Source organism: Rutidosis leptorrhynchoides, chromosome 3, assembly GCF_046630445.1.
Source record: "Rutidosis leptorrhynchoides isolate AG116_Rl617_1_P2 chromosome 3, CSIRO_AGI_Rlap_v1, whole genome shotgun sequence".
In the NCBI taxonomy this organism is placed as follows: Eukaryota; Viridiplantae; Streptophyta; class Magnoliopsida; order Asterales; family Asteraceae; genus Rutidosis; species Rutidosis leptorrhynchoides.
In genome coordinates, this window is record NC_092335.1 from 628,563,807 (window position 1) to 628,577,568 (window position 13,762).

At 34.0% G+C, this 13,762-nt stretch overlaps 1 long non-coding RNA gene across 1 annotated transcript; it reads left to right on the plus strand.

Annotated features, from left to right (window-relative positions):
- The first annotated feature begins 1,755 nt into the window (after positions 1-1,755).
- LOC139899009 (uncharacterized) lies at positions 1,756-10,144 on the plus strand. The gene is made up of 3 exons (XR_011777259.1): positions 1,756-2,473; positions 2,570-2,741; positions 9,900-10,144. It is a non-coding gene; the product is annotated as an uncharacterized lncRNA (long non-coding RNA).
- Positions 10,145-13,762: the final 3,618 nt, after the last annotated feature.

Here is a 13,762-nt window from a genome sequence, read left to right on the forward strand (position 1 = left end):
GTGGCCATACACGTGTAACGCAACTATCGGTCGACGTTTTCTGCACGCGCGTGAGCTTCAGTTTGTTGTACCCAATGTTGAGCACGTGGCCCACACGCGCCTGCTCACTGTCACTTTATGTCTTGTCAGCCGAATGGGCTTCTGCGACAGTGACAGGCATTTAATGTCCTCGAGACGCACGCGAAAAATTTAATGCTGGCTGTTTTCTTGTTTCTTTCTAATTTTTCACTTAATAGTTTGAGATCATGTGGCTCGCGTCACATAACATCAAACTGGGGGACATAATGATACCGCAACCCGCATGCGCATTCTATACGTATGCGGGTAATCGCTAGCGTACGTACGCATGTAATTTATGTGCGGTATGCGGTATGCGGGAGCGTGTTGAATGCCTTTGTTCTTGGCATGGCGGTTACTTGGCCGTCAAGCCTAATATCTTTTCCATAATTACAACCGAGACTCGGGGGAGTTTGTTATGGAAAGGATTATCACAATCTTGGACGGTTCTAGAATTAGGGTTTGCCTATATATACTAACCCTAATTATCATTCCACGATCATCACACTTTACGTAGGCTTACAATACGTAATCATTATCATCGTTCATTAAAGGCTAACAGGTTAGTTACTTTCGACAGTTTCCTACAACCTTGTTTGGGCCTTCGATCGACGAACGTCATCGAAGGTGGACTTAATCACCTAGCCACCCCGCCGACATCATTATGTCGGCCAGGGTTATTCACGGTAGCCGGACCGGAGAGCTAAGTTCTAAGATCCTTAAACCCCTTTAAAACGTATCGAATATGCATATTGACTTCTTGGAAAATATATGCACGATCAGGGGTAAAGTGTCAAACCAACATTTCCATAAAAAAATCTTAAATAAACTCCACTCAAATATTCAACGGGTCATATCTTCTCGCCCGCAACGAGTTAAATTTTCCAGACACCATCGTTAAGCTCGAAATAACTTTACGAACACAATGTCACTAACTATACGCAAAACGAACGCTTTTTAAAAAACGCTAAATATTTGTGTCCACCTTTCATACACGTTGATTTTTTCCTCACGGGCTCTGTAACTATTTTCATCTATTAACAACATATACATATGAGTCTTATTATTTTTAAAAAAAATTATTTAGTAATTTTTTTGATATTACTCGGTAAATATTCTATTCTTAAATCATACGGAGTCTTAATATAAGCTAACGAGTTAATTGCGTTAAATTTTAAAAAGTCAACAACTCCGTAGCAAAACGCGAAAATACACATATATTGTTAATTTAAGATAACATCTAAATCTTTGACGGATTATACCTTTTCGTTCGACTCGAGTTGCGCTCCAACGACATCATCGTTAGCCACGAAATAATTTTGCAAAATAAACGCAATAAAATACATTGGAAACCGAACCCCGACGCGAAGCGATGGTTGGAAAACTAGGTAAAACTACAATATTAAAACCTTTCTTTAACACCTCTGTCTCTATCACTCTCAATACAAAATAAAATGCTGCATTCTCAAGATTTTTTTTTGATTAGAAAGAAAAGGAAATAGATGGATTAGAAAATAGTAGTGATTCTCGAATTTTTATTTCAAGCGAAAAGGAGATGAAAGTAGCGAACTAAAAAATGATAATACATTAACATTTTGCTAAGAATACTCTATTTGAAGTTTGAACGAATCAGAAGGATAGTAAAGTACTGTTATCTGTTTTCTTTTTCACTGCTTTGTGCTAAAAATAAAACTTGAGAATACAAAGTTAAAAATTATTTCACTCCCTCCCTACTCTTCTCCTCTCATTTCACTCTTTAACCTAAACCTAAAAATATCACCCTTCCTCTTCTAAGATCTGTTGCCGCCACTGCCACTGCCACTCCTCTTCCACTTTCTGCGGCCGCCGGACATCCCTAACCGCCGCTCGACGGCCATCACCACTTCTCCACCATCGGTTGTTTACTTTTCCATCAACCACCAAACAATCACCCTCGTCGGCTATCATCACTACTCCACCGTAGCTTGTCTTCTTCTACAACCACCAATCCACCGCTCCTCTCTTCTTCTCCACTCAAACCACCGTCCACCCTTCTACTTCTCCGGCTAAACTACGGCACACCCCTTTCTTTATAAAAACAGAGCTCCCCCGTATCTCTCTCAGATCTGTTTGCGTGTTTTTATTTTCAAAATCGCCGCCTTAAGTTCAGATCCGGTGGTTGTCGGCAGTTACCGGCGGTTGCCGGCGTTGGTGACTGCTGGCAGTGGCCAGATTTATGCATGATAATTTTATTTATATATTTACATCCTTTTAAAACATACCATATAATAGTACATATTTCTAGGGTCTTATTTTTATTGTTATTGTTATTGTTATAGTTTCAATGACAGAGTTTGGATGGATAAATTTATAGTTGTCAGTATAAAATAAAGATCGAGAAGATGAAACAGATTGCCATAATTCATCCAGTAAAAAGGTTAAAAACTGATAAAAAGGATATTTTTTGTGGACACCAATACTGCAATAAAATACATGTTAGTATATTATAACCATCCGTTTGTTTAAATTGTAGGTATTATTGAAGATGAAATTTCTAAGTTTATGATTTTGTTTGGGATCGAAGATGAAGATGAAGATAATATAGATGAAGATAGAAGTGATGAATGATGATGATACGACAAAAATACTAGTGCTTGGCATGTGGGATAACTTGCCGGAACTTAACTAACATTCGTTAGAGTCAGGTACTAATTGCACAACAATTTCAAATATTAGGGTGATCTACATAAAAAAAACTTTATATTCATCCATCATTCATAAATTTTAAACGAACATTAAGGATCGATAGTGTAATTTTATTTATAAAATTCTGTTACTTAAAATGATTATCATCTTTTTTATCATAACTCATCCCCAATAAGAAAAAAAATGCATAAAATAATCAAATTCAAACATTTTTTATACTATCATTTTAGCTTACACAATCAATTGGACGCGCTACACTCTTCAAAAACATAACTTAATAACTATGGCTCTCAAATAAGTTACAATCTAAAGTGATGTTAGATGGCATTGTCATCACCAACAAATGCATTTTTATAATATGAGTTGGTTATTATATTACTATATCTAATAATAATCTAAATCTAATATATTATTAAATTATATATTTCAATTCTGCGAAATTACAGGTTATAATCTAACTATTAAAGTTTTTTTTTTTTATTTTTTTTATTTTTTTATTTTTAAGAAAGGTAGTTGATGATTATATGGAAAAAATACTAACGAATTAAAAAAATATTTGTTTGAACGCAAGATTCGATTGGTGATTGAGAGATTTTTATAGGCATGAGCCAAGCCAAGCCAAACCTAACAATATTACACAAAACCTTAGTTTTCATCATTTGTTTTCATTCTACTTCACTTCTTGGACATTTGCTACCTTTGTTATAATAATAATAATAATATAGATATGGATAGTCAATTTTGGTGTATACATATAGTCAATTTTGGTACACAAAGTATGTATTTTTATATTGAGATTTTAGGCTATAAATACTCATGAATGCAAGCATTAAACTTGCACCATTTCTCACACTTACAAAGTGTTTCTTTCTTTCTCTCCATTATCATCTTTGTTCTTACACTTCATTATTAGTATTCTAAATCAAGAATCAAATCACTAAAGGTAGTTATAAGCCTACTGAATTATAACATCAAGAATCAAACCACTAAAGGTAGTTATAAGCCTACTGAATTATAACATCAAGAATCAAACCACTAAAGGTAGTTATAAGCCTACTGAATTATAACACGTTATCAGCACGATAATCTTAATACTAAATATGGTTGGCTCTGCCACCAAAATGATATATGGTCGGTTATACCACCAAAATGATATATGGTCGGTTATACCACCAAAATGATATATGGTCGGTTATACCACCAGAATGATATAGGTCGGTTATACCACCTGAAAAAATATATGGTCGACACTGTCGCCAAATTTTCATTTATGTTTACTAATATTTATATTTTTGTTATATAACATTTATTTATGATTGCTTACACATGGTCGACACTGTCACCTACTTATCATTTATGTTATATTAAATTTATGTTTAATGTTTATATACTTATGAATATAAATTGACTCTAATTTATCATGATGTTTGTTTTAATTTTTGATAATAGAAAATGTCGAATCTGGAAAAGCTTAAATTTACTCCTTTAGAATCAACTGGAAACAACTACATGCCATGGGTTATAAAAGTAAAAATGCATCTTAAATCAATGGGCATTCTTGAAACCATAAATGAAAACAACACTTGTTCTGAAAAAGAACAAGCTACGGCATGTTGCTTTATTCATCAACATATTGATGAATGCTTACAAAATAATTATGTGACTGTAGAAGATCCCCATGTTTTATGGGAAGGTCTCAAAAGCAGATTCAATAATCAAAGAGAAATTTTACTTCCAGCTGCAATGGAACAATGGAGAACATTAAGGTTCCAAGACTTTAAGAAAGTAAATGAATACAGCTCAGCTCTGTATAATACATGTTCACAACTTAAATTCTGTGGACATGAAATTAGTGATGCAGACATGATGGAGAAAACTTTCTCCACAATGAATGCTGCAAACATCACAGTGCAAAGAAATTTGAGAATGCTAAAGTTCAAAACATATCCTGAACTTAATTCATATCTCTTAGTTGCAGAGCAAAATGATGAGCTATTAATGAAAAATCAGCAATCCCGTCCTACTGGTACACTTGCAATCCCTGAAGCAAATACTGCAAATAATTATAAACAGGGACAAGGACGCGGGCAAGGTCGTGGTTATAATAACCATCACCATCATCATGCCAAAAGCCATAACTATGGTAGAAACCATCCTTATGGTAATGGTAATGGTAATGGGCGTGGACGTGGTCGTGGTCGTGGCCGTGGTGGTCAAAGAAATAGTAATCTACGAAAATATAAATATCAACCACAAAACAAGCCCATTAAACAAGATGTTGAAGAAAATTCTTCTAAAAATTCTGAAGAATCTTGCTACAGATGTGGTAGAATGGGCCACTGGACTAATACTTGCCGAACATCTAAACATCTTGTTAAGATGTATCAGGATTCGCTGAAAGGTAAAGAAAAGGAAGTAAATTTTGTGGATAATATTGATCCAACAGTCACTGAGAAACCATCTGATTTATATGAAGATTTCTTGAATGTTTAAGTTGTGTGTCTTTTGAAAAATAAACGATTTAATATCGTCTGTCTTTGTCATTATGTTTGCTAAATGTTTCAGTACTATCTATTTGCGTTTAAAATATTGTGTAATATTAATGTACTCACTATTTATTTCTTATATATGAAGTTCAATATGAATTTTGCTGGAATACAACATCAATCAAGTGGTGGAGATCTCTGTATAGCAGACAGTGGAACTACACACACTATACTTAAATCCGAGAAATATTTTATTGATCTAAAACCAACGGAAGGAACTATACATACAATATCAGGACCTGCTAACTTGATAAAAGGGATAGGAAAGGCAAATTTCATACTACCAAATGGTACAAAATTTTTTAATAAATGATGCCTTATTTTCTCCCAAGTCAAGCAGAAATTTATTGAGTTTCTCCGACATATACCTTAACGGGTATGATTATCAGTCAGTGACAACAGAAAATGAGAAATATTTAAGTATCACTGACAAGAGTCATGTGGTTGAAAAACTGCCAAGACTTAGTTCTGGATTACATTATACACATATAAATGTACCAGAAATACATATGGTAGTTAACGAAAAATATATTGATCCTGGTGTATTCAGTTTATGGCATAACAGATTAGGCCATCCAGGATCAACAATGATGAAAAGGATTATTGAATGTACTCATGGACATCCACTAAAGGATAGAAAAATCCATCATGATACAATGGTTCTATGTACATCTTGCTCTCTTGGAAAATTGATAACTAGACCCTCACCACTTAAGGTTGAGAAAGAATCACCAATGTTTCTTGAAAGAATTCAAGGTGATATATGTGGACCAATTCATCCACCATGTGGACCATTTAGATATTTCATGGTTCTAATAGACGCATCTAGCAGATGGTCTCATGTTTGTCTGTTATCAAGCCGTAATGTGGCATTTGCAAAATTTCTTGCCTAAATTATTAAATTGAGAGCTCATTTTCCTGATTACACCATTAAAAGGGTGAGACTTGATAATGCTGGTGAATTTACATCTCAAGCATTTAATGACTATTGCATGTCTATAGGAATTGTTGTTGAACATTCTGTTGCTCATGTGCATACACAAAATGGTTTAGCCGAGTCATTGATTAAACGTTTACAGTTAATCGCTAGACCATTGATAATGAGAACAAAACTCCCTGTATCTATATGGGGTCATGCAATTTTACATGCTGCTGCATTGATTCGCATCAGACCAAGTGCAAGTCATAAATATTCCCCCCTACAACTTGCTTTTGGTCAAGAGCCAAATATTTCCCATCTTAGAACATTTGGTTGTGCAGTGTATGTTCCAATTGCGACACCACAACGTACAAAAATGGGTCCTCAAAGGAGGTTGGGAATATATGTTGGATATGAAACATCTTCAATATTAAGGTATATTGAACCTATGACAGGTGACGTTTTTACAGCACGTTTTGCTGATTGTCATTTTAATGAAACATTGTTCCCTAGATTAGGGGGAGAAATGAAAAATAAAGAAAATGATGTTTCATGGTGTGAACCTCAATTAAAGTATCTTGATCCTCGCACAAAAGAATGCGAGACAGAAGTTCAAAAGATAATGCATATACAAGAACTTGCAAATCAATTGCCTGATGCATTTACAGATACAAAAACGGTGACAAAATCATATATACCAGCAGTAAATACTCCAGCTCGAATTGAAATTCCAAAAGCTGGCAATAACGTCACTCATGAATCTTTGCCACGTCAGAAACGTGGAAGACCAATCGGTTCAAAGGATAAAAATCCTCGAAAAAGAAAATCAGCTGATAATGAAGTAAAAGAAAGTGTTCAAGAAGAACCACAAATCAGTACTCCTACTGCAGAGGAGATTGATGATGTCAATACAGAAATTGCAATCAATTGCATATTCAAAAATATTATGGAACCGAAATGAAATGAAAAATCTTGATGAGAAATTTTCATTTAATGTTGCATATGACATCATGAATAATGATGATGATCCAGAACCAACATCTATGGTTGAATGTCAAAATAGACATGATTGGGCTCAATGGAAAGAAGCAATACGAGCTGAATTAGAATCACTCAATAAAAGAAAAGTTTTCGGATCCATCATTCTCACTCCTAAAGATGTGAAACCTGTAGGATACAGATGGATTTTTGTCCGAAAAAGAAATGAGAAAAATGAAGTTACAAGGTATAAAGCTAGACTTGTAGCTCAAGGTTTTTCTCAAAGACCGGGAATTGATTATGAAGAAACTTATTCTCCTGTTATGGATGCAATTACTTTTAGGTACTTAATCAGTCTGGCAGTTTCTAAAAATTTAGAAATGCATCTCATGGATGTTGTGACTGCTTATCTATATGGATCACTTGATAGTGATATATATATGAAGATACCTGAAGGATTTAAGGTACCAGAAGCATCAAATGCAAAACCCAAAGAAATGTATTCGATTAAATTACAAAGATCTTTATATGGGTTAAAACAATCGGGACGTATGTGGTATAACCGATTAAGTGATTACTTGATAAGCAAAGGGTATACAAATAATCTTACTTGCCCTTGTGTTTTCATTAAGAAAACAACATCCGGATATGTGATCATAGCTGTTTATGTTGATGATCTTAACATCATAGGTACAAATAAAGAGATCCATGAAGCCATTCAACTTCTAAAGAAAGAATTTGAAATGAAAGATCTCGGAAAAACCAAGTATTGCCTTGGTTTACAAATTGAGCATATGCCTAATGGTTTACTTGTACATCAAACAACATATACTGAAAAGATTTTGAAACGTTTCAATATGGACAAGGCAAAACCATTAAGTACTCCTATGGTTGTTAGATCACTCAATGTTGAAGCTGATCCATTTCGTCCATGTGAAGATCAAGAAGACATTCTTGGACCAGAAGTACCATATCTTAGTGCAATTGGAGCTCTTATGTATCTTACAAATTGTACAAGACCTGACATTTCTTTTGCAGTTAATTTGTTGGCAAGGTTCAGCTCTGCTCCTACCAAAAGACACTGGAATGGGATCAAACACATATTTCGATACCTTCGAGGAACTACTGATTTAGGATTATTTTATTCTAACGAATCAAAACAAGATTTGGTTGGTTATGCAGATGCAGGTTATTTATCTGATCCACATAAAGCTAAATCTCAAACTGGATATGTATTCCTAAATGGAGGTACTGCAATATCATGGCGTTCTCAAAAACAAACACTTGTTGCTACATCGTCAAATCATGCCGAAGTGATTGCATTACATGAAGCTACTCGAGAATGTTTTTGGTTGAGATCAATGACACAACTCATTACTGATTCTTGTGGACTAGAACGCGATAAAAGTCCAACAACTATCTATGAAGATAATGCAGCTTGCATAGCACAGATGAAAGAAGGGTATATCAAAAGTGACCGAACAAAACACATACCACCTAGATTCTTCTCATACACTCAAAATCTCATTAAGGACAACCAGATTGAAATGAGATATGTGCAATCTAGCAAAAACTCTGCTGATCTTTTCACGAAAGCACTTCCAACTGCTATTTTCAGAACACACGTTCATAACATTGGCATGAGACATGTTCAAAAGATGTAACAGCTGAAGCGATGTCTACTTGAGGGGGAGTCAACTCCATGCTGCACTCTTTTTCCCTTAGCTAAAGTTTTTTCCCACTGGGTTTTCTTTAGCAAGGTTTTTAACGAGGCAGTAATTTATAGTTGATCTTCAACAAAATAAAATTGCTATCCAAGGGGGAGTGTTATAATAATAATAATAATATAGATATGGATAGTCAATTTTGGTGTATACATATAGTCAATTTTGGTACACAAAGTATGTATTTTTATATTGAGATTTTAGGCTATAAATACTCATGAATGCAAGCATTAAACTTGCACCATTTCTCACACTTACAAAGTGTTTCTTTCTTTCTCTCCATTATCATCTTTGTTCTTACACTTCATTATTAGTATTCTAAATCAAGAATCAAATCACTAAAGGTAGTTATAAGCCTACTGAATTATAACATCAAGAATCAAACCACTAAAGGTAGTTATAAGCCTACTGAATTATAACATCAAGAATCAAACCACTAAAGGTAGTTATAAGCCTACTGAATTATAACAACCTTAACTTTTACCGCCATCATTTATTTTTCTTATTTTCAACTCGGCGTTTTTATTTGCATCTATCAATCATCAAAGGTACCTTCTTTATTGTTTACAATATAAATATATATAAATAGTTATATTTGTGCATGTTTTCTAATGATCCTCAAAGTGACCAATAATAAAAATTTGAATTACGATTTCTTTACATGTTTTTAATAATAATTAATAAAGTTTGGCTTCTACAAATAGTTGATATAAAGCCAACGTGTAGTGTTATTAGAGGAGACGTAGATAAAGTGGGGTGAAAACCGACATGAAATTAAATTTTAGACGTTATGATTTAACGATACCGTGGATACGATTTTAGACCTTTGATGTTATTTGTAGCTTTTTCTAGAATGTAAGTTTTTCTTTTTTAGTTATATTTATACCTTTGATGTTTCATTTGTAGCTTTTTAATAATCGTGCTTTGATGTTTTATTCAACGATACTGTGAATTTTTGACTTATTAATGATTTGTCTTTGCGTTTACTAGTAACTAGAATGAATCCAAACGAAGCTGACGATTTCTAGAATGGCATTGATATTATAATATATCTTGCTTTCGGTGGTGACTGGGGTGAAGATGACGAGTTCTGGAAGATTAATAATATGGTTGCTTTTGGTGGTTACGTGGGTGACTGAGTAACAAATACATGAACTTCATTGACTAAGGTAACGATGGTGATGTGGGTAATGATTGGATGGGCTTGATTGACTAGGTTGATGTGGGTGGTGATGATGGAGTGGGTGGCGGTGGCGGCGGTGGAGCGGGTGATGTAAGCCGGGGTGGAAGGGGTGACGGAGGTGGGGGAGGAGATGGGGATGTTAGCGGTGGTGGAGGGCCTCCTACCAGAGAAGAGTTTAAGGCACAATGACATTTAACTAAAAGGAACGTAACTAAGGATTTTAACATAATCACAACTAGTTTTGCACCAACTATGGTATTCGAAAGTCTTGGATGTCTGGTTCAAATAGGATGGTGGACTATGTTGTTTCTGTAAAGGAGGTATACAAATGTATTTTTCTTGCAAATTCGGATGTCGGCAATGATGTTCGCAATCGTGCTAAGCCTCATATTTTGAAAAGAGACACCTAATATTTAATGGTGAGGGAGAAAATTATCCTCATTAGCCAAGCATAAGTTAACGGAAATTATAGCATCGAGTGGGAGTCTTCTGCAAATTCAAGGAGATTCAACTCGAGCAATGAACTTGACTACTAATATTTGTTCACGTTTTCCAAAAGAAGGTATATGCAGCCCGCAAGGGTATTCCTAAAGTTTAATTAATGATTTTGTATGTCTGTTTAACATGATTTTGGATTGAGTTTAAACATACATGCAAAACCATGAATTAATTTTAGGAATATCTCATTTGGGCTACATAGTAACATATACTTTTTCTTGGAATACGTGACCAAATATTGTCAGTTATGTTCATTACCCAGATCAAATCTCCTTGAATTTGCATAGGAATCCCACTCGATGCTATAATTTTCATTAACTTCAACTTGGCTAGTAAAGATAATTGTTTCCCACACTGTTACATATGGGGTTTCTTCTCTCAAAATAAGAGGCCTACCAGGATTCTGAACATCTTTGCCGACATCCGAATTTGCAAGAAAAATGCATATGTATACCTCCTTTACAGGATCAATATAGTTCATCATCCATTTTGAACTAGACTTTCGAATACCATTGATGGTGCAAAACTGGATTAGTTCTGCTGTGGTTGTGTTAAAATGTCGAGCTATGTACCTTTTAGTTAAATGCTATTGTGCACTGAGCTTTCCTTTGGTATGAGCCTCTACACCACTTCTAACATCTCCCTCGTCTCCATCACCCATTCATCACTACTACAATATGCACTTCCGTTAACTCCACCCTCGCTACCATCCTCTCCTCCGTCACTTGCTCCACCACTGCCATTATCCTCTCCTTCGTTGCCCTCGTCACCCGCTACGCCACTACCCCCTTCTCCATCATCACCTCAGTCAATTAAGTCCATCCAATCGTTACCCATATCACCCCTGTTACCCCACTCAATCAAGTCTATCCAAACGTTACCACATCACCACCGAAAGCAATTATATTGTTAATGGCTTTCCAGAAGTCGTCATCTTCACGCCAGTCACCACCGAAAGCAAGATCTATTATATTATTAATGTCATTCTAGAAGTCGTCGGTTTCGTTTAGGTTCATTGTAATTGTTATTATTATTATTAATAAATGTAAATACAAATCACTAATAAGTCTAAAATACACATGCACAGTATCGTTGAGTAAAAATAACAAAGGTAGAAGCATAGTATCATTAAAAAAAATTTCAAATGAAACATCAAATGTGCAAATTTAACCAAAAAATCAAAATTTATACTCTTGAAAAAAGCTTGAAAGGTATGTCAGCGAACTATCTCATAGGTACGAAATTATATCTACAGTAACGTTGAATCTTGATGTATGAAATTTTAATTTCATGACAATTTTCTCATCATGTTATCCATGTCTCCTCTAATATTATATTAATATTGACTTAAATAATTTGATTATAACCTCCGGTTTCTCGAAATTTAAACATAATTTAATATTATTAAAGGGTTTTTGTTGATGATTTTGGTATTATCAAACGTCATTTTTAGATATTTCTGATTTACTTGAAAACAATAGTGATACTTATTAATAATAAGTTTGAAGAGTGTAAAACGCATGCACAATTGATTTTGTAGGCTAAAATGATATTCTAAAAGATGTTTGAATTTGTTTATTTTACGCATAATTTCCTAATTGAGAATAAGTATTATGAAGCAGAAGATAAATCATTTTTAGTAATGTTTTTTTTTTGGATAAAAGTCCTGAATGTTCGTCTAAAATTTATGGATATATATAAAGTATTTTTTTGATGTGAATGACCCTAATATTTGAAATTGTTGCGAGTTTTTTCGTCATATCATCATCCTTTATCACTTCCATCTTCATCAGTGTTATCTTCATTTTCATATATATATACACATAGGGTCATCATCAAGAGAGAAGTACTTTTTTTGGGAAGTAATTTTTTTCGCTTTTCTTTTATTTTTTTTCAAACATTAAGATCACATGAAAATATCAATATTTAAAAAAGACATTTTGTGATAAATGTTATTATTTTGGCGCAAAAATGTCGAATAAATAAATGAGAACAAATAATGTTTTAATTAGAGTTTTTATTTATCGTTTTTTTATCATCTTATGTGAAGTTTTTTTTCCAGAATTTAGCCCGATTTAGGGTTTAGGGTTAGGGTTTAGTGTTTTGGGTTTAGTCCCTAAACCTCAAACCTCAAACTCTAACTTATAAACCCTAATTTATAAATCCTAATTTCTAACCCCTTAAAAAACAAACTTTAATAAAAACATTACATATGATTCGTATTATCATTTATTTCTTTAAGTATCCAAGCTGTATATAATAAATGCAAAATGTATAATTGACAAACACAAAACACATAACGTCACATACACCTAAGTTCAACATTCTAAATTCGTGTTACAAAAGTTCAAAACACGATTAACACATTATCGTAACAAACATAACGAAGGTGAAAAAACGATTCACACATCATCGTAACACGAACATAACAAAGTTCAAAACGCGATTAACACATCGTTCTAATACAAACATAACAAAGTTGTTGATCTTCAATCATTATATGTCAATGCACTAGCCACTAGCAACACCTTTTTCTGCAAAATAAAATTAACTGTAAGAGTACATAAAAATGAGAAGTATCACTTAGATCTAGGATTTTGTAAATAGCAATGATATATTGTTTCCATCGGCTAATGCTATCTTCGTTCTTTTTACTCTTAAAAGTTAAAAGGTTAGTTTACCTTGAAAGCTATAAGGTCCACAAGCCATAACTTACCGCGCCACTAAACTATAAATATAAATAATAAGTGTATTTTGTTCCGGATATCGGATAATCCGAATATTCGAAAAATTTGAAAAATCGATCCGATATCCGAATTTTCGGATATCTTCGGATCGGGTTTTGGGATAATTCGGATTGCAGGTTCGGATTCGGATATTATGCCCACCCATACGTACACGAACACGCATATACGCGTACTCGTACACGCGTACTCGTACACGTACACGTGTATGTAGGTTCAAACGAGAACCAATAAAAAGTTCAGAACTGCAAGAACCAATTTATGCCTTTCGATAAAATTTATCTAAGGGCTGAGATTAAATAGGGTTATTTCCATTTATTAAATTGATGAATTATAAATTTGAAAACCTTGTAAGGGTAAAATTGGATACAACAATAATTCAAATCCTTCAGAAGTTACAACCGACTAAACAGTTTGATATTCAGGGA